The sequence below is a fragment of the Borostomias antarcticus genome, assembly GCF_949987555.1.
Source record: "Borostomias antarcticus genome assembly, contig: scaffold_62, whole genome shotgun sequence".
In the NCBI taxonomy this organism is placed as follows: Eukaryota; Metazoa; Chordata; class Actinopteri; order Stomiiformes; family Stomiidae; genus Borostomias; species Borostomias antarcticus.
In genome coordinates this window covers 1,153,066-1,174,986 of record NW_028176112.1, presented here as the reverse complement: position 1 = coordinate 1,174,986, position 21,921 = coordinate 1,153,066, and positions in this window count along the sequence as shown.

Sequence of the window (21,921 nt, the reverse complement as noted above, 5' to 3'; positions counted from 1 at the left end):
CCCCAGCCCTCATCATGACGGGCTCTCTCCCCTCCCCTACCCCAGCCCTCATCATGACGGGCTCTCTCCCCTCCCCTCCCCTACCCCAGCCCTCATCATGGGCGGAGATCATGACGGGCTCTCTCCCCTCCCCTACCCCAGCCCTCAGCCCTCATCATGACGGGCTCTCTCCCCTCCCCTACCCCAGCCCTCAGCCATCATCATGACGGGCTCTCTCCCCTACCCGAGCCCTCAGCCCTCATCATGACGGGCTCTCTCCCCTCCCCTACCCCAGCCCTCATCCCTCATCATGACGGACTCTCTCCCCTCCCCTACCCCAGCCCTCAGCCCTCATCATGACGGGCTCTCTCCCCTCCCCTACCCCAGCCCTCAGCCCTCATCATGACGGGCTCTCTCCCCTCCCCTACCCCAGCCCTCAGCCATCATCATGACGGGCTCTCTCCCCTCCCCTACCCCAGCCCTCATCATGACGGGCTCTCTCCCCTCCCCTACCCCAGCCCTCAGCCATCATCATGACGGGCTCTCTCCCCTCCCCTACCCCAGCCCTCAGCCATCATCATGACGGGCTCTCTCCCCTCCCCTACCCCAGCCCTCATCATGACGGGCTCTCTCCCCTCCCCTACCCCAGCCCTCAGCCATCATCATGACGGGCTCTCTCCCCTCCCCTACCCCAGCCCTCAGCCATCATCATGACGGGCTCTCTCCCCTCCCCTACCCCAGCCCTCAGCCATCATCATGACGGGCTCTCTCCCCTCCCCTACCCCAGCCCTCAGCCCTCATCATGACGGGCTCTCTCCCCTCCCCTACCCCAGCCCTCAGCCATCATCATGACGGGCTCTCTCCCCTCCCCTACCCCAGCCCTCATCATGAGCTAGAGCCCCTCCAACACTTCAGAGTGATCTCGGCCTTCAGGAGAAACAAAAACCTAGGAGATATATTGGTACATTCCAACCTGATTCGTCAGGAGAAACGGGCCCCCCCTACTGAACACTTCAGGGTTACAAAGTACATCAAAAACGTACACACGGGCCTAGGAGTACCAGTCTGGCATAATCTATCTCCCTCCTCCAGCAACGCCGTCTATGTTATCCGCTGCGTCCTCTGCCACAAGCTCTATGTAGGAGAGACCAGGAACAGATTATCAGACCGCCTCAAACAACATCTGCGCCTCATAGCTAAAGGGGACCGCTCCACTGTCCTGTACTCGCACTTCTCTGACCATGGTTCACAAAACCTCATCATGGAGGGTGTAGAGTCCAACCAGGCCTGGACCACCAGACAGAGACAGAGCAGGGAGCGATCGTGGATGAGGCTGCTCAAAACCATAGATCCCCAGGGTCTCAATGAGAAATTCTAAAAACCAATCCTCTGGCGCCATCTAGTGACCGTTTTAAATCGTTGCGTATTTGCACATTTAATGTCTTGTTTGGTCTGGAGAAGATGTAGCCTCTGTTTTCTCATGATTGTATTGTGATATCATTGTTGTATGTGGATGTATATGTGATTTTAATGACATTTTACTCCTCGACATCCCCCACTGAGCCTTTGAAAGGACTTTGAGTGCTCTTTTAGCATACCCTCCCATGGACTTTGAACCAGTTTCTGGACTGTGGCCGCCTATGGTGAAGAAGGAGAGAAAATATTGAGTCAGTGTGGAGTGTACCTCAACTTTAAGCACTTAACCCTCCCTCCTCAAGCACTTAATTACTCTGCATGCTGTGTGAACCACTTGACATTGTATTATTATGATTTTGGTACTACAGTATGACTGTAACCTTATTTTCTATTTTGTGTGTGTGATGTATGACTTACCTCATGATTACTCCTCTTCTAAGTCCAGGCGCCTCCTCCAGCGGGTCCAGTGGTATGCCTGTGGGAAACTGAAAAACAACACTGTTACCTTATGTTAGCCATTTTATGGTTTAGCATAAGTGGGAAGCACTTACCTTAGGGTGTAGCCATCTTGAAACCTCCCTGGTCACTGGCCCCCTCTGTGTAGATACCTGCAATGGGATAATGTCGAGGCCCCTCCTGATAGCACTTACTTTTTATGGCTGCGCTTCTCCATTCTTTTATACCTGGGGAGTTTAAAGATTAGTGCGCGTTCCTAAATTGCCCAAGCCTATGCGCCCCTTTAGAATAAATAACCCCCTACACTCAATAACAAATAAAAAAATCTGGGCGTCTGAGATGAGGTCCCCCTCTGTTAGTGACAACAGCACTTATATTTATTTATTTATTCCTATTGTGTGTGGTGTGCAGTGCGATTTTTACCTGTGTGACTTCAAGCACTTTAAAGCTATTGTGATAGCTCCTTTTTGCACTCATTAAAATGATTTTAATATCTTTCAGTGTGGGGACTCTCCATCCGGCCCAGGTCTTTTCATAATGGGCCCCCTGCCCTCATCCCCCTTGGGTTAATTTGGACGCGCTGTCTCTCTCTCCTCCCCTCTTACAGTGGTCACTAGTGTGTTGCCCACCTCCAGACCCGGGTTCTTGGCCTTCAGCCTCCTTCACTACCCCCTCCCCCACCCTGAATCCTTACCCTAAGGTCTCCCACTCCGTCATCTAAACCTAATCACTCCTCCCTCCCTACCTAACCCTAAATCCTACCCCCCCGTGTCTTCCCTCCCTTTGTGCACTAACCCCTTGCCTGTCCCTCCCTCTTAGGCCCCTTAGCACATCCACTACCCCTTGAGGGAACTATAAGCTCCACGAAGCCCCTGGGGACAACATAAGCCACCTACCATTCTGGCGTCCTCTGGTGGCCTCCTCTGGAACCCTGGGTGGGGTATGGGTTGTTTGGTCCTTGTCCTTGTCTTTGGTGTATTGTCTTTGTCCTTGGTGTTTTATGTTTATCTCATTTTTTTATTCTAGATTAGGTTCACCAGCTCAGTGGCGTGCAGCCCGTGCACACCTCAGCACTCTGTGCTTGAGCCTATCTCCAAACCTAACCCAGCCAGTGCCTAGTCACTGAGGTTGAACCTATTCTATTAAGAATCCTTTATTTTATAAGCATCGGTTAATGACATTGGTGGGCCTTTTTTTTGAAGTCTCCTAAGACTGTTATAAACTTTCTGACCAGTAGGGGTCACCTGTGTGTTTGTTTTGGAGATGACATCATCATGGGGGTCAAAGTTTAATTGTTTACCTTTGGGAGAGACCACGCCTACTTGACTCCCATATAGGAACTCAACCTGCCACTGTCACCCCATGCTTCCTCTGATGAAGACCTCGACGGTCGAAACGTTGAGTGTACACCTACACCTCCCCACCCATCTAATGTAATGAACTTGTCTCTATCCTACCGCCTGACGGAACTTGAGAGTGAGGTCCTAGAGAGAGGGCTAACATTCATCCCCACTCCTGGACAGCTGGACCGCGACCAGCTCCGCAGGGACCTCCACGTTTACCATCGCAGATTAAAACTGCTTGACCATTTCGCCTTCGATACTGACTTTCCTTACACCCCCTTGACAGCACCTTCGAGGTGGGAGCCAGAGTTAGAGAGGGCCTCCCCCTGGGTTAGAGAGGTCATCAGGGAGGACTTAGAGGCCTTGACCAGCTACAGGCCTAGGCCTGCACAGGTGCAAAACCTGTCCACAGAACATCGCCAGGCCCTTAAAAGTCTCAGCAGTAACAACACGCTGGTCATAAAACCGGCAGACAAAGGGTCCCAGATTGTCATTATGGACAGGGTACAGTACGTGTTAGAGGCGGACAGGCAGCTGTCTAATTCCCTCCATTATGCCCCCCTCGATCACTCTATGCAGGCAGAGAGCCAGGCGCGCATCCGTCAGATCGTAACACAGCTCCTCGCGGACGGCTTCCTTAGTGCTAGACAGAGAGACTATCTGTGGGGCCCAGACGAGCCACGCCCTCGCGTTCTATATCTCCTCCCGAAAATTCACAAAGCCCCCGACAAGTGGACCATCCCACATCAGGTCCCATGCGGTAGGCCTATAGTGAGTGACTGTGGGAGCGAGTCGTACAATATAGCGGAGTACCTAGACCACTACCTCAATCCTCTGTCACAGAAGCACGCCAGTTATGTTAAGGACACGTACGCCTTCGTGGAGCTCTTGCGCGCCATAAGAGTCCCTCTCAGCTCCTTCCTGTTCTCGGTGGACATCACAGCCCTATATACCAACATAGACACGGCGCTAGGCCTGCGAGCGGTTAGGGAAGCCTTTGATAGATACCCGGACCCCCTACGTCCTGACGCGGCCCTCTTAGACCTGTTGGAGATAAGCCTGACGAGGAACGACTTTGTTTTTAATGGTAAACACTACCTGCAGATCCACGGCACCGCCATGGGCAAAAAATTCGCCCCCGCACTGGCTAACATTTACATGTGCCAGTGGGAGGAGAGCGCCTTCAAGAAGTGTAGTTGTTTACCCCTGCTCTATCTTAGATATCTTGACGACATCTTTGGTCTGTGGACACACTCCGTTCAGGAGTTTGAGAGCTTCCTGTCTGTCTTAGACAACCACCACACAGCCATCAAGATCACGCATAACATGCAGATGGATAAGATAGAGTTTTTAGACACGCAGGTTTTCTTCACTGCCGCCCAGGGCGAGACTAAGGGACTAGGGACCAGGGTTTATTTTAAGGACACTGACCGCCACGCACTCTTACACAAGGCGAGTTATCATCCCAAACACACTTACAAAGGCCTTATAAAGTCCCAGTTAATCAGATTTTACAGGATCTGCACAGACCCTAGCGACGTTCAGTTGGCGGCGGGGATTCTGTTTAGGGCTCTCCGTCCCAGGGGCTACTCGAAGCGCTTCCTGAGGGACATCCAGGCGGATGTGAAGCACATCTTTGAGAGTGAGGGCAGATATGTTACAGTCTTAGACGAGCGAAGCATAGTTCCTCTGGTGTCGACGTTCAGCTGTTCCATGTCTGGATTTCATTCCCTCTTGAAGTCCAATTTTCAGAGAGCGCAGGAACAGCTAGAGCCCCTCCAACACTTCAGAGTGATCTCGGCCTTCAGGAGAAACAAAAACCTAGGAGATATATTGGTACATTCCAACCTGATTCGTCAGGAGAAACGGGCCCCCCCTACTGAACACTTCAGGGTTACAAAGTACATCAAAAACGTACACACGGGCCTAGGAGTACCAGTCTGGCATAATCTATCTCCCTCCTCCAGCAACGCCGTCTATGTTATCCGCTGCGTCCTCTGCCACAAGCTCTATGTAGGAGAGACCAGGAACAGATTATCAGACCGCCTCAAACAACATCTGCGCCTCATAGCTAAAGGGGACCGCTCCACTGTCCTGTACTCGCACTTCTCTGACCATGGTTCACAAAACCTCATCATGGAGGGTGTAGAGTCCAACCAGGCCTGGACCACCAGACAGAGACAGAGCAGGGAGCGATCGTGGATGAGGCTGCTCAAAACCATAGATCCCCAGGGTCTCAATGAGAAATTCTAAAAACCAATCCTCTGGCGCCATCTAGTGACCGTTTTAAATCGTTGCGTATTTGCACATTTAATGTCTTGTTTGGTCTGGAGAAGATGTAGCCTCTGTTTTCTCATGATTGTATTGTGATATCATTGTTGTATGTGGATGTATATGTGATTTTAATGACATTTTACTCCTCGACATCCCCCACTGAGCCTTTGAAAGGACTTTGAGTGCTCTTTTAGCATACCCTCCCATGGACTTTGAACCAGTTTCTGGACTGTGGCCGCCTATGGTGAAGAAGGAGAGAAAATATTGAGTCAGTGTGGAGTGTACCTCAACTTTAAGCACTTAACCCTCCCTCCTCAAGCACTTAATTACTCTGCATGCTGTGTGAACCACTTGACATTGTATTATTATGATTTTGGTACTACAGTATGACTGTAACCTTATTTTCTATTTTGTGTGTGTGATGTATGACTTACCTCATGATTACTCCTCTTCTAAGTCCAGGCGCCTCCTCCAGCGGGTCCAGTGGTATGCCTGTGGGAAACTGAAAAACAACACTGTTACCTTATGTTAGCCATTTTATGGTTTAGCATAAGTGGGAAGCACTTACCTTAGGGTGTAGCCATCTTGAAACCTCCCTGGTCACTGGCCCCCTCTGTGTAGATACCTGCAATGGGATAATGTCGAGGCCCCTCCTGATAGCACTTACTTTTTATGGCTGCGCTTCTCCATTCTTTTATACCTGGGGAGTTTAAAGATTAGTGCGCGTTCCTAAATTGCCCAAGCCTATGCGCCCCTTTAGAATAAATAACCCCCTACACTCAATAACAAATAAAAAAATCTGGGCGTCTGAGATGAGGTCCCCCTCTGTTAGTGACAACAGCACTTATATTTATTTATTTATTCCTATTGTGTGTGGTGTGCAGTGCGATTTTTACCTGTGTGACTTCAAGCACTTTAAAGCTATTGTGATAGCTCCTTTTTGCACTCATTAAAATGATTTTAATATCTTTCAGTGTGGGGACTCTCCATCCGGCCCAGGTCTTTTCATAATGGGCCCCCTGCCCTCATCCCCCTTGGGTTAATTTGGACGCGCTGTCTCTCTCTCCTCCCCTCTTACAGTGGTCACTAGTGTGTTGCCCACCTCCAGACCCGGGTTCTTGGCCTTCAGCCTCCTTCACTACCCCCTCCCCCACCCTGAATCCTTACCCTAAGGTCTCCCACTCCGTCATCTAAACCTAATCACTCCTCCCTCCCTACCTAACCCTAAATCCTACCCCCCCGTGTCTTCCCTCCCTTTGTGCACTAACCCCTTGCCTGTCCCTCCCTCTTAGGCCCCTTAGCACATCCACTACCCCTTGAGGGAACTATAAGCTCCACGAAGCCCCTGGGGACAACATAAGCCACCTACCATTCTGGCGTCCTCTGGTGGCCTCCTCTGGAACCCTGGGTGGGGTATGGGTTGTTTGGTCCTTGTCCTTGTCTTTGGTGTATTGTCTTTGTCCTTGGTGTTTTATGTTTATCTCATTTTTTTATTCTAGATTAGGTTCACCAGCTCAGTGGCGTGCAGCCCGTGCACACCTCAGCACTCTGTGCTTGAGCCTATCTCCAAACCTAACCCAGCCAGTGCCTAGTCACTGAGGTTGAACCTATTCTATTAAGAATCCTTTATTTTATAAGCATCGGTTAATGACATTGGTGGGCCTTTTTTTTGAAGTCTCCTAAGACTGTTATAAACTTTCTGACCAGTAGGGGTCACCTGTGTGTTTGTTCTGGAGATGACATCATCATGGGGGTCAAAGTTTAATTGTTTACCTTTGGGAGAGACCACGCCTACTTGACTCCCATATAGGAACTCAACCTGCCACTGTCACCCCATGCTTCCTCTGATGAAGACCTCGACGGTCGAAACGTTGAGTGTACACCTACACCTCCCCACCCATCTAATGTAATGAACTTGTCTCTATCCTACCGCCTGACGGAACTTGAGAGTGAGGTCCTAGAGAGAGGGCTAACATTCATCCCCACTCCTGGACAGCTGGACCGCGACCAGCTCCGCAGGGACCTCCACGTTTACCATCGCAGATTAAAACTGCTTGGCCATTTCGCCTTCGATACTGACTTTCCTTACACCCCCTTGACAGCACCTTCGAGGTGGGAGCCAGAGTTAGAGAGGGCCTCCCCCTGGGTTAGAGAGGTCATCAGGGAGGACTTAGAGGCCTTGACCAGCTACAGGCCTAGGCCTGCACAGGTGCAAAACCTGTCCACAGAACATCGCCAGGCCCTTAAAAGTCTCAGCAGTAACAACACGCTGGTCATAAAACCGGCAGACAAAGGGTCCCAGATTGTCATTATGGACAGGGTACAGTACGTGTTAGAGGCAGACAGGCAGCTGTCTAATTCCCTCCATTATGCCCCCCTCGATCACTCTATGCAGGCAGAGAGCCAGGCGCGCATCCGTCAGATCGTAACACAGCTCCTCGCGGACGGCTTCCTTAGTGCTAGACAGAGAGACTATCTGTGGGGCCCAGACGAGCCACGCCCTCGCGTTCTATATCTCCTCCCGAAAATTCACAAAGCCCCCGACAAGTGGACCATCCCACATCAGGTCCCATGCGGTAGGCCTATAGTGAGTGACTGTGGGAGCGAGTCGTACAATATAGCGGAGTACCTAGACCACTACCTCAATCCTCTGTCACAGAAGCACGCCAGTTATGTTAAGGACACGTACGCCTTCGTGGAGCTCTTGCGCGCCATTAGAGTCCCTCTCAGCTCCTTCCTGTTCTCGGTGGACATCACAGCCCTATATACCAACATAGACACGGCGCTAGGCCTGCGAGCGGTTAGGGAAGCCTTTGATAGATACCCGGACCCCCTACGTCCTGACGCGGCCCTCTTAGACCTGTTGGAGATAAGCCTGACGAGGAACGACTTTGTTTTTAATGGTAAACACTACCTGCAGATCCACGGCACCGCCATGGGCAAAAAATTCGCCCCCGCACTGGCTAACATTTACATGTGCCAGTGGGAGGAGAGCGCCTTCAAGAAGTGTAGTTGTTTACCCCTGCTCTATCTTAGATATCTTGACGACATCTTTGGTCTGTGGACACACTCCGTTCAGGAGTTTGAGAGCTTCCTGTCTGTCTTAGACAACCACCACACAGCCATCAAGATCACGCATAACATGCAGATGGATAAGATAGAGTTTTTAGACACGCAGGTTTTCTTCACTGCCGCCCAGGGCGAGACTAAGGGACTAGGGACCAGGGTTTATTTTAAGGACACTGACCGCCACGCACTCTTACACAAGGCGAGTTATCATCCCAAACACACTTACAAAGGCCTTATAAAGTCCCAGTTAATCAGATTTTACAGGATCTGCACAGACCCTAGCGACGTTCAGTTGGCGGCGGGGATTCTGTTTAGGGCTCTCCGTCCCAGGGGCTACTCGAAGCGCTTCCTGAGGGACATCCAGGCGGATGTGAAGCACATCTTTGAGAGTGAGGGCAGATATGTTACAGTCTTAGACGAGCGAAGCATAGTTCCTCTGGTGTCGACGTTCAGCTGTTCCATGTCTGGATTTCATTCCCTCTTGAAGTCCAATTTTCAGAGAGCGCAGGAACAGCTAGAGCCCCTCCAACACTTCAGAGTGATCTCGGCCTTCAGGAGAAACAAAAACCTAGGAGATATATTGGTACATTCCAACCTGATTCGTCAGGAGAAACGGGCCCCCCCTACTGAACACTTCAGGGTTACAAAGTACATCAAAAACGTACACACGGGCCTAGGAGTACCAGTCTGGCATAATCTATCTCCCTCCTCCAGCAACGCCGTCTATGTTATCCGCTGCGTCCTCTGCCACAAGCTCTATGTAGGAGAGACCAGGAACAGATTATCAGACCGCCTCAAACAACATCTGCGCCTCATAGCTAAAGGGGACCGCTCCACTGTCCTGTACTCGCACTTCTCTGACCATGGTTCACAAAACCTCATCATGGAGGGTGTAGAGTCCAACCAGGCCTGGACCACCAGACAGAGACAGAGCAGGGAGCGATCGTGGATGAGGCTGCTCAAAACCATAGATCCCCAGGGTCTCAATGAGAAATTCTAAAAACCAATCCTCTGGCGCCATCTAGTGACCGTTTTAAATCGTTGCGTATTTGCACATTTAATGTCTTGTTTGGTCTGGAGAAGATGTAGCCTCTGTTTTCTCATGATTGTATTGTGATATCATTGTTGTATGTGGATGTATATGTGATTTTAATGACATTTTACTCCTCGACATCCCCCACTGAGCCTTTGAAAGGACTTTGAGTGCTCTTTTAGCATACCCTCCCATGGACTTTGAACCAGTTTCTGGACTGTGGCCGCCTATGGTGAAGAAGGAGAGAAAATATTGAGTCAGTGTGGAGTGTACCTCAACTTTAAGCACTTAACCCTCCCTCCTCAAGCACTTAATTACTCTGCATGCTGTGTGAACCACTTGACATTGTATTATTATGATTTTGGTACTACAGTATGACTGTAACCTTATTTTCTATTTTGTGTGTGTGATGTATGACTTACCTCATGATTACTCCTCTTCTAAGTCCAGGCGCCTCCTCCAGCGGGTCCAGTGGTATGCCTGTGGGAAACTGAAAAACAACACTGTTACCTTATGTTAGCCATTTTATGGTTTAGCATAAGTGGGAAGCACTTACCTTAGGGTGTAGCCATCTTGAAACCTCCCTGGTCACTGGCCCCCTCTGTGTAGATACCTGCAATGGGATAATGTCGAGGCCCCTCCTGATAGCACTTACTTTTTATGGCTGCGCTTCTCCATTCTTTTATACCTGGGGAGTTTAAAGATTAGTGCGCGTTCCTAAATTGCCCAAGCCTATGCGCCCCTTTAGAATAAATAACCCCCTACACTCAATAACAAATAAAAAAATCTGGGCGTCTGAGATGAGGTCCCCCTCTGTTAGTGACAACAGCACTTATATTTATTTATTTATTCCTATTGTGTGTGGTGTGCAGTGCGATTTTTACCTGTGTGACTTCAAGCACTTTAAAGCTATTGTGATAGCTCCTTTTTGCACTCATTAAAATGATTTTAATATCTTTCAGTGTGGGGACTCTCCATCCGGCCCAGGTCTTTTCATAATGGGCCCCCTGCCCTCATCCCCCTTGGGTTAATTTGGACGCGCTGTCTCTCTCTCCTCCCCTCTTACAGTGGTCACTAGTGTGTTGCCCACCTCCAGACCCGGGTTCTTGGCCTTCAGCCTCCTTCACTACCCCCTCCCCCACCCTGAATCCTTACCCTAAGGTCTCCCACTCCGTCATCTAAACCTAATCACTCCTCCCTCCCTACCTAACCCTAAATCCTACCCCCCCGTGTCTTCCCTCCCTTTGTGCACTAACCCCTTGCCTGTCCCTCCCTCTTAGGCCCCTTAGCACATCCACTACCCCTTGAGGGAACTATAAGCTCCACGAAGCCCCTGGGGACAACATAAGCCACCTACCATTCTGGCGTCCTCTGGTGGCCTCCTCTGGAACCCTGGGTGGGGTATGGGTTGTTTGGTCCTTGTCCTTGTCTTTGGTGTATTGTCTTTGTCCTTGGTGTTTTATGTTTATCTCATTTTTTTATTCTAGATTAGGTTCACCAGCTCAGTGGCGTGCAGCCCGTGCACACCTCAGCACTCTGTGCTTGAGCCTATCTCCAAACCTAACCCAGCCAGTGCCTAGTCACTGAGGTTGAACCTATTCTATTAAGAATCCTTTATTTTATAAGCATCGGTTAATGACATTGGTGGGCCTTTTTTTTGAAGTCTCCTAAGACTGTTATAAACTTTCTGACCAGTAGGGGTCACCTGTGTGTTTGTTTTGGAGATGACATCATCATGGGGGTCAAAGTTTAATTGTTTACCTTTGGGAGAGACCACGCCTACTTGACTCCCATATAGGAACTCAACCTGCCACTGTCACCCCATGCTTCCTCTGATGAAGACCTCGACGGTCGAAACGTTGAGTGTACACCTACACCTCCCCACCCATCTAATGTAATGAACTTGTCTCTATCCTACCGCCTGACGGAACTTGAGAGTGAGGTCCTAGAGAGAGGGCTAACATTCATCCCCACTCCTGGACAGCTGGACCGCGACCAGCTCCGCAGGGACCTCCACGTTTACCATCGCAGATTAAAACTGCTTGACCATTTCGCCTTCGATACTGACTTTCCTTACACCCCCTTGACAGCACCTTCGAGGTGGGAGCCAGAGTTAGAGAGGGCCTCCCCCTGGGTTAGAGAGGTCATCAGGGAGGACTTAGAGGCCTTGACCAGCTACAGGCCTAGGCCTGCACAGGTGCAAAACCTGTCCACAGAACATCGCCAGGCCCTTAAAAGTCTCAGCAGTAACAACACGCTGGTCATAAAACCGGCAGACAAAGGGTCCCAGATTGTCATTATGGACAGGGTACAGTACGTGTTAGAGGCAGACAGGCAGCTGTCTAATTCCCTCCATTATGCCCCCCTCGATCACTCTATGCAGGCAGAGAGCCAGGCGCGCATCCGTCAGATCGTAACACAGCTCCTCGCGGACGGCTTCCTTAGTGCTAGACAGAGAGACTATCTGTGGGGCCCAGACGAGCCACGCCCTCGCGTTCTATATCTCCTCCCGAAAATTCACAAAGCCCCCGACAAGTGGACCATCCCACATCAGGTCCCATGCGGTAGGCCTATAGTGAGTGACTGTGGGAGCGAGTCGTACAATATAGCGGAGTACCTAGACCACTACCTCAATCCTCTGTCACAGAAGCACGCCAGTTATGTTAAGGACACGTACGCCTTCGTGGAGCTCTTGCGCGCCATTAGAGTCCCTCTCAGCTCCTTCCTGTTCTCGGTGGACATCACAGCCCTATATACCAACATAGACACGGCGCTAGGCCTGCGAGCGGTTAGGGAAGCCTTTGATAGTAGTGGAACACCGCTTTAACCTGCCCTTGACTATGTTCCCCCCACCACCTCCCCTCAGCTGTGTCCAGACTGCAGGAGATCCGCACGCAACAGAACCAGCCGGAACTCCTGACCCGCGTGACCAGCAAACCAGAGCCTGGTACAACTTTGGCTTTCTCTGTAGTCAAAATAGTAGTTTGCATGTATGACCTTGACCACAATGTGTCTTGAGTACTGAGCGGGTTGGTTGTTTGTGTTCACAGTGGCGGTCAAACAGGAGGTGGAGGAGAGTCCGCTGAGCTCCCACCATGGTAGGTGAAGTCCATGAGGAGTTGAGGAAGCCATTCCTCAGAACTGTGAAGCTGCTAGTCAAAGCTTTCTCAAAGTTCCTCTCTGTTCAGCAAGCATTTATAGAAAGTATGCATTGGTGGCGGATGGTCCTCTCATCAAACCTGGGTCAAAGTACTATTTGAAATCATTTCAATTACTTGATAGTAATTGATCGTTTTTGTCCTGGCACAATAGAACCAATGGGCTGTTCATAAAAGAGCACACGTGGCGCATCAGGCGGACTCAAGCAAACAATTAAGTAATTGAAAGAATTTCAAACTGTATTTCAACCTAGGTCTGATTCTAAGTCCCCCATTCCTAACAAAGATAAGATGGAATCTTAAAGCTGCATTCATTTATTTTATTTTACCACGAGATAGCAGTAAGGGACTCATGCAACTGCTGAAACAAGCAGCCAGAGCCATATAAGGCACAGTGGGCGGGGCAAAGGCACGGGTCAGCAGACAACACAGGCAATTGACAACACAGGCAGAAATGCTGGAATAACAACAGCCAGGTGACCGATAGGGGTGAGTCATTGAAGTAGGACGCTATTAGGATGCGATGGCTCAATGAAACAATCTGATATCAAGTGGTTTTAATTAGTTTTGACAATATGCATAAAATCAGTGAATGCACCTTAACTGAAATAAGGTCATATGGTTTGTAGTGGGCTATCTAGTTGGGTCAGTTCAGGAAGGAAATTATTTACAGTCCTGTGGTGTCCCCTCCTGTCTGACAGAGTAGCACCAGATTCAGGACAGCTTCCGCTTTATTACAGCTATGGGGTAACTGTCTGGCCTGTCTAACAGTGCGCTGAGTACTGTTGTTTACAAATAGCTCACAATGTTGGTAATTTCTGATAGTACAAAACTTCACAGGAGACTCTAGTCGATCAGCCTTTACGGGTATTTTATTACTGATACACACTCAACACAGCTTCACAAATCTGATGTACAGCCCCAGCCCAACTGAGCTCATCATCACCTTTATATCCTAACCTCAAACACAGTGTGTGCTGTGGCTAATGGCTTTCTTGGAACTTGTGTAAGTAGATATAAATCTTTGTTGTTGAGACATGCAGTACTATGAAGTGGAAAATTCCTGACTAGAACTCTCTGAAGTGGGGAGCTCACTCTGGGGAGCTCTCCCCAGATGACCCAACTTGACCTTACGGCCTAACACACCTCTAAACTCTACTAATTTCCACGACATAATCCCCCCTTTGATGGGCTCGTCCATCATACTGACTAACAAGAAACCAGTGGCCTTAATTCTCAAATGCATTAACTAGTTTTTAATCAACCACTGCAGGGGGGAAGGTTTCCAAGCACGATAACAGTAGTATCGGCCAAAAGTCAAAGTAGGTTTGTGTTCAAACATTACAATTCTGTTTTTACTCTAAATGAGGTTGAGACCCCGTCTCACACATCTGTTGACCAATGTAATCATAATATGTAAATCTCTTTCAACCAATCACTGACCAGTTTGAGGATACAAAGAGAAAGGGCCATTTGTTTGATAGGAATCAACAGCATTGTGGAGTTGGTGTTAACCCTACACCCATAACATACAGGGCCTATAAAAGATATTCACCCCCTTGGACTTTTTAATTTCTTCTGATAAACACAAGGTATTCTAAAATGGAAAAAAAAATAATTTGTCCTAATTTAATTACAAATAAAAAACAGAAAATAATTGATTCCATAAGTATTAATAGAGTTAATACTTATTGCAATTATAGCTGTAAGTCTGTTTGGGCAGATCTGCACATCTGGACGTAAATGAAAACTCTTTGTGGCTTCTGGTATAAAACTGTCTTTATTTTACTTGCAAGGGGAGAGACAATGGCGCATTCAGAGTGAATGCAAAAAAAGAGTTCCTCCCCTTGAGATTACATTCATACAGAAGCACAAACAGGTGTCAGAGCTGGACAGCAGTTATCAAAAGCAGATGGTGGCTACTGTATGTATTTCGTCAAGGCCACTTATTTCTCAGGGCATGATGTGTACAGTGCATTGAGTCACAGATAGAAAACAACTAGGCCTAATTAAAAGAACAAAAATGTTATTGATTAACTTGATTCCAGCAAGCATATACATGTGCAATCTTTAAACTTTACAGCAATAATTGTCACCCATTCTTTGCAAAATTGCTTAAGCTCCATCTAGTTGGATGGGTGCAAGTCTTGCCACAGATTCCCAATTGGATTGAATAGCCACTCCAGTGTAGCTTTGGCTGTATGTTTTGGGTCATTGTCCTGCCGGAAGATGAATCTTCTCCCAAATCCCAGGTCTCTTGTAGACTGCAGTATATTTATTCTCTTTTCACCAAGTCTCGTATTTCGGCAAATTTCCACCTCAATTTTGGCGCTGTCAGGCAGGACAACTGATTGCCCGCGGCGCACTGCTGAAGGACTGGAAACTAGTTAAAGACAGGTCTTTGTGTTCCAACCCTCCCTTGGTGAGCGCCAGGGTGAAGACGAGAACTCCTGGGTCTCCACTGACCTCTCATCAGTAGCCGTTTAATTATTCAAAGCACAATGAAAGCTCTATAATGTAATGGGTCAAAAATGGTGTATAGATTGCAATGAAACTGAACGCAATAATGTTTCTCTGTCTATGAGAACATCCCAACAGGAACAAAACCTTGATTGTATCACATGGTTATATATCTGATTGAATGACCCCTCATGCAGAGTTAAGTCAATTGCTGCTGTAGAAGTCTTGATACTTTGCCAATGAAACAGATGGACAACAGAAATGCCAGTTGAAACTGCGTTTATTGACAGATCATCAACGACACTTCATCCCAGATGGTTGCCTGCAACTGGGGTCAATCAAGTACAATCACACTTTAATATAGCATTTAATGATGAAGAAAGGCCACATTATGATTGGACAATATGAATGGCGCGATAAATAAACCCTAGGTGGAGTTCTGATCTAAGTCCAGACAAGAACTGCTGGTGTCAGGTTGTACAAACAAGCAGTACATTTCCAGTAATCTGAGAATGGATCGGTCCAATATGTCAGTGTGATGAGACAAGGCAGGTTAATACATCTTTATTACTGTAGGTGGGTTCAAAGCATGCCCACAACACTGCCAAAACCGTTTTCCACCACAACCTAACCACTGCATCTGTCTTTCTAAGAAATAAGTTTCAAGTTCAGCAGGAGGAGTCAACTTTCAGCGCAGGGGTGTCTGTAGCAATATAGCATTCTATGTCGCAGTATAACAGCCATATCTCTTTAACTAGGTTATCAACTTTTATTAAGTTATAACTAAATTAGCTTTTATTAGCTTTGTGCTAGTACAAGCAGACTATATAGCCAAAATATCCTTTATCAGAAAAATATCACTCAATAGTTCAATAATAGTAAGTAAAAGGTAATTATCATTCAATAATTCAATAACAGTAGGAAAGAAACAATTATTCTTCAATAGTTCAATATCAGTAGGAAAAAACACATCTAGTATTTAAAATGTATCTGCTGAGTCTAGAGGATCCGGGTTACATCAGGGTGTGTAGAGACCTGGGAGTAAATGGAGGTCAGGACGCTTTTATGGGCCTCACTCACACACATACACACACACACAACACAAGATATTCACATGCGTTGGGATAATGCAACATCAACCTTCTGTGTTGTTGTACGTGAGCTCAAGAATACTTTAATTACGTATAGAATGATGTCATGTGGTGTTAATACGTTTACTCAGTGATATCTCAACAGCATAACCAGACAATACGACACAAGTGAGTTGTCAGCTACTAAAGTTAGAAGTACTTTTTAGTCAAAATGACCTATCCCTCAAAATCAAACTCATGCATAATTAACTAATTACTAATTAACTAATAATCAACTAATTACTCATCAAAACCACGCCCACCTTAATGCATACCTTACTTTAATATTTTTCAAGCTTGTAGAATGTTACAGATACTGTAACTCAATGCATGGCTAGACTGTTAATGTGACTGAACAGTAGGGGGCAGTGTCTTTAAGCAAAGAACCTTCTCTCCATGCATGAATAAACTTGAATAATGTCATAGCATCCTGAGAGTTTTGGATTGAGAAACATGATAGTAAGGGATGGTGTTCTTGGTAAGGGATGGTGTTCTTGGTAAGGGATGGTGTTCTTGGCATTGATGTGCTCAACAGCGCTTATTGTCGATGCCAAAAAGTTTTTATTTTAATCTCATCAGATTTAACTGCACCTGGCGGTTTTTTTCTAATTAGATGTAGATTGTATTTTCACTTTGACATTAAAGTGAGTACTTTCTGTTTATCAGTGACAAAACTCAAATCCATTTTGATTACATGGAACTATGAAATGTGAAAAAGTCAAAGGGGGGTTGAATGCTTTTCACTGGCACTGTAGATTGCTCTTATCCACCACAGGAGAATGTGATCACTCAAGACTCAAGCCACTCAAGCATCACCCCAGCTCAATAGCTCCTGCAATGTCTGCCATGCCTAGGGGTTGTGAACTCCTTTGAACTGGGCTTTTGTTGCTGAGCCCCCAAGCAAATGGCGCAGATTAGCAGGGCCTAGTCATTGTTAGGAGGTGTAAATGGCTTGTAGTAATTAGCTCCCCAGACAGCCCCTTGCCTGCTACAATTGCCTACTTACAGTATTCTAGTGTCACTCATGATTACAGTACTCATCTTTCACATATTTCTGCTAATCATGACTTTTGCTTGTCCTACCTTTTGGAGGATACATGTACGTATTGTAACACCATTGAGTTGAGTTGATTCTCACGTATATGCACAAGTAAAGCTTTTGCATCCTGAGACATCATACTCTTGTTACTGAGGTATTTTTCCTTGGCTTCGGTCCCCCATCACAGGGATTTGAATGCTGAATACTCTTTGTATATCTCTTCACAGAGGGCAGAGACACAGTCAAGAGGCGTCACGAAGACTTGGAGGACAGCGAGACGAAACACTCGCACACAAACCGTCCCAGTTCAAACAAGAGACCGCGACATGACTCCTGCTCCCCCTCTAAAGCAAGTAGGCAGGCTTCCGCACACCCGCCGCCCTCTGAGCAGCACAGGCATTCTAACGGCAAAGCCTCGGAACAACCACCTGGACAGTCCAGCGAGCCGACAACCAGGCCCTCCAGGACCACAAGTAACCCTGACACAACCCTAGCGTCCATACCCACCCGGACTATAAACGCCTTCCCCCAGCACCTCTCGGATCTCCGCTCAGCCAAACTCACTGAGGCGTCCTCAGCCCGGGCCCAGTCCTCTAGGAGCCCCTCAGGTCAGCCCAGCTCCAGCCCAGCCAGCTCGGGCCCTGCCATGCTGAAGGAGAGGCCCCTGGCCCAGCCCCAGCCTGCCACCCCGGCCGGCCCAGACAGCGGTGGCGGGGCACCGGTTGCGAGGGCCAATAACAGGTGGGATGTGAAGTGGAAACCACCTCCTAAGGGTTCTCGGAGCGATGAGACGATGGGCCAGCCTATCGCCACTGTGCTGGCCCCTACTGACCAGCTGGAGACAGCACTGTCACACAAGGAACTGGCTGGTGTAGACCCTTGGAACTATGAGAACCGACAGTTCCGCTTCGACCACAACCATGTGAACTCTGTACCCTGCTCTGATCCCCAGCCCTTGGTGGGCTATGGCCACCCGCAGACTGATCCCATCTATATGGTAGAGATTCTACCACCGGTGTTCAGAGGCGGGTATCTGGGTGGCGGGTATCACGGCTACCCCATGCTGGCTTATCATGGAGCAGAAGTGGGCCCTGAAGGGATTTCTGGAGGCAGCTTCAACCCTTACGACCCACTGATGGTCCATATGGGCACAGCGGGTTTGGTAGTACCGGCACCAGTTTGGGGCACGGCCCAACCACTGCCAGCGGGACATCAGATGAGTTACGACACCTGGGCTGGTGCTGCCACAGCTACAGTCAACCAAGTTTCCTTGGAAACAGGCTCAGCCAGAGAGGTACTGGTGAAGCGACCGTATTAGACCTGCAGCCAGTCAAAATGACACCCCTGCTGCATACATACTGACACACTGAAGACGTAGATTATATACTGACACAGAAGACTTGGATTATATACTGACACACAAAAGACATAGCATATACTGACACAGAAGACTTGGATTATATACTGACACACAGAAGACTTGGATTATATACTGACACAGAAGACTTGGATTATATACTGACACACAGAAGACATGGATTATATACTGACACACAGAAGACTTGGATTATATACTGACACACAGAAGACAGCATATACTGACACACAGAAGACTTAGATTATATACTGACACACAGAAGACTTGGATTATATACTGACACAGAAAACGTATCATATGCTGACGCACAAGATTTAGATTATATACTGACACTCAGAAGACATGGATTATATACTGACACACAGACGACTTGGATTATATACTGACACACAGAAGACGTAGCATATACTGACACACAGAAGACTTAGATTATATACTGACACTCAGAAGACATGGATTATATACTGACACACAGACGACTTGGATTATATACTGACACACAGAAGACGTAGCATATACTGACACACAGAAGACTTAGATTATATACTGACACACAGACTTGGATTATATACTGATACAGAAAACGTAGCATATGCTGACACAAGATTTAGATTATATACTGACACTCAGAAGACATGGATTATATACTGACACACAGAAGACTTAGATTATATACTGACACGGAAGATGTAGCATATACTGACACAGAAGATTTAGATTATATACTGACACACAGAAGGCTTGGATTATATACTGACACACAGAAGACTTGGATTATATACTGACACACAGAAGGCTTGGATTATATACTGACACACAGAAGACTTGGATTATATACTGACACATGGAAGACATAAACTATATATACTGACAGACAGAAGATGTACAGTAGAGTAGATTATATACTGACACACGGAAGACGTAGACTATACTGACACACAGAAAACAGATTATATACTGACACACAGAAGACGTAGATTATATACTGACACACAGAAGATATAGATTTTTTACTGACACAAAAGATGTAGATTATAAACTGACACAGAAGATGTAGATTATATACTGACACATAGAAGATGTAGATTGTATACTGACACACTGAAGACAGTACACCTACAGTACTGACACAGACCCACACTGGCGGGGGGGGGCGTATGTAGAAGGACGATTCTTATCCTCTCTCTGTGGTTTGTTCCAGAAGAGGTGCTGACTGCAGATCCCTCTCTACCCCTGGTGCTACTGGAAGAAAGAGCTGAAACTTCAGACAGACATACACACACACTCTTACATCAGCTATATTGTTTATAATAGACATTGTAATGGAATTTCCTAATTATATTTCCCTTGATATGTTTCATTGCGAGTTGATTATCTGGTTACTATCACACTCATGCCCAAAAATCTGAATTTCTTATGGAAAATGAGGCACAAGATGTTTATTTAGGCTTTTTTTTTATTTTTATGTTGTTACATTGTAATGGAATTTATTTTTTATTTTTCTCTTTATATGTTTCACTGTGAGTTGACGTTCTGGTTACTCATTCCCAAAAATCTGAATTTCATATGGTTAATGAGGCACAGAGATGTTTTTTTATGTTTATCTTGTTATATACAGCAGTATTTTAAGTATAAGGCTTAAAGTATTTTCGTTTTAATAAAAAAATAAATGCATGGAAAGACTTTTGGAGCCGAATGCTTGTTTTAATGTATATTATGCTATGATATTATTTTTGTATTTGAAAAGACTTATTTTGTTCTATTAAATCTTTTCTATTAAATGTATACATGCCTCCGGTGTGTGTGTGTGTGCGTGCGTCCGTGAGTTTTGATGACACTGACTGCTGTGATGGATGATCCACTATCTGCCTTTGCACTGTCCCATCTCTTCCCTGCACCCGGTCCAATGATGTCTCCATGTTCTGCACCGTTGACCGAAACAAATACCTGGTATGTTGTAAACGTACAAACACACACAGGTGCATATATGAGTCACACATTCTTACACACGCATCACCTACTGTACTGTAAGGGTAAAAATTTGTTCTGGATAATGTGTTTAGTACCTTGAACTCAAAGACAGTGTTTAATGTATCACAATGTGAGACAAGGGTTTGGGGTCACAAAGAGGTCAGGGAGAGCTATGTTTGGACAGGCAGCTGAAGTATAACTGGGTGGGATGGAAAGGGCAGGCCCCACTGACCCATGTCCTAGGGAACTTTACTACATACGCTTGGGATCTGGAGGGTCTGGACCTGCATAGTGTCTCTACGCATGTCTAGTTCTGAGTCTTATCTACATCCTGATTTATGGACAGGAAAGGGGGAGCTGAGCACTTTCTGGATGAATTCTGAATTCCAGAGAGCATCGGTCTCTCTCTCAACTGACCGCCCTTGTTGCAGGTTGCTTGTCAGAGAGCCACACTTAAGTGTTGTAATTATCCATGGATGAAATAAATTCTTCTAACACTGTTGAACTGTTCTGGCTTAACCCAATATTGTACGAGAAATTCTGTAACGTGCACAAATACACAACAGTAGTCAGCAAAATCTCACTAATACATGTTCTCTCTCTCACACACACCCTGAAGATATCAGTCCACAAGGCCCCTCGCTAAGCCTGGAGGGTAGAGTATTGCTAATTTCATTGAATTGGGAGACCGGGGTCTTGGCTGGGGATGACTGTATGTTATCATCAGTGTAACTGCTTTAGCCACTGACCACTACCATTAATGTTATGGAAGCTGTTGCTAGTTGTTGTGAGCTCATGAGCTAACTGGCTATCCCACTCTTATTGTGCTGGATTAGCATTGGAAGCATTGGAACTGATGTGTCCAGGCGACCTATCTTAATTTATCAGACATTATTTCATGTCATTTCAATTCACATCTATTTCAGTGGCATGACTAGCTTCCATCCTACCAGTCCTGAACAGAAACAAGCCAGCCATGCATATAAGCCAGGCTGGACCTGGCCTGGTTCTCATTCACTACTCTGGTTTGTCCTGCACCTGGTCTGCATAGTGGTTGTGCAAGCTCTTTTCTTTTCAATAACCTCATTATATGTGCCTATCTCTATACATTACTCTGGACACATTATATTGTGGCGTAGAGGCATTGGAAGGCATACATCAGAAGCGTTCCTGTTTCTCTAAACTTTAACTTCACTTTGTGACAGTGCTGGTTTA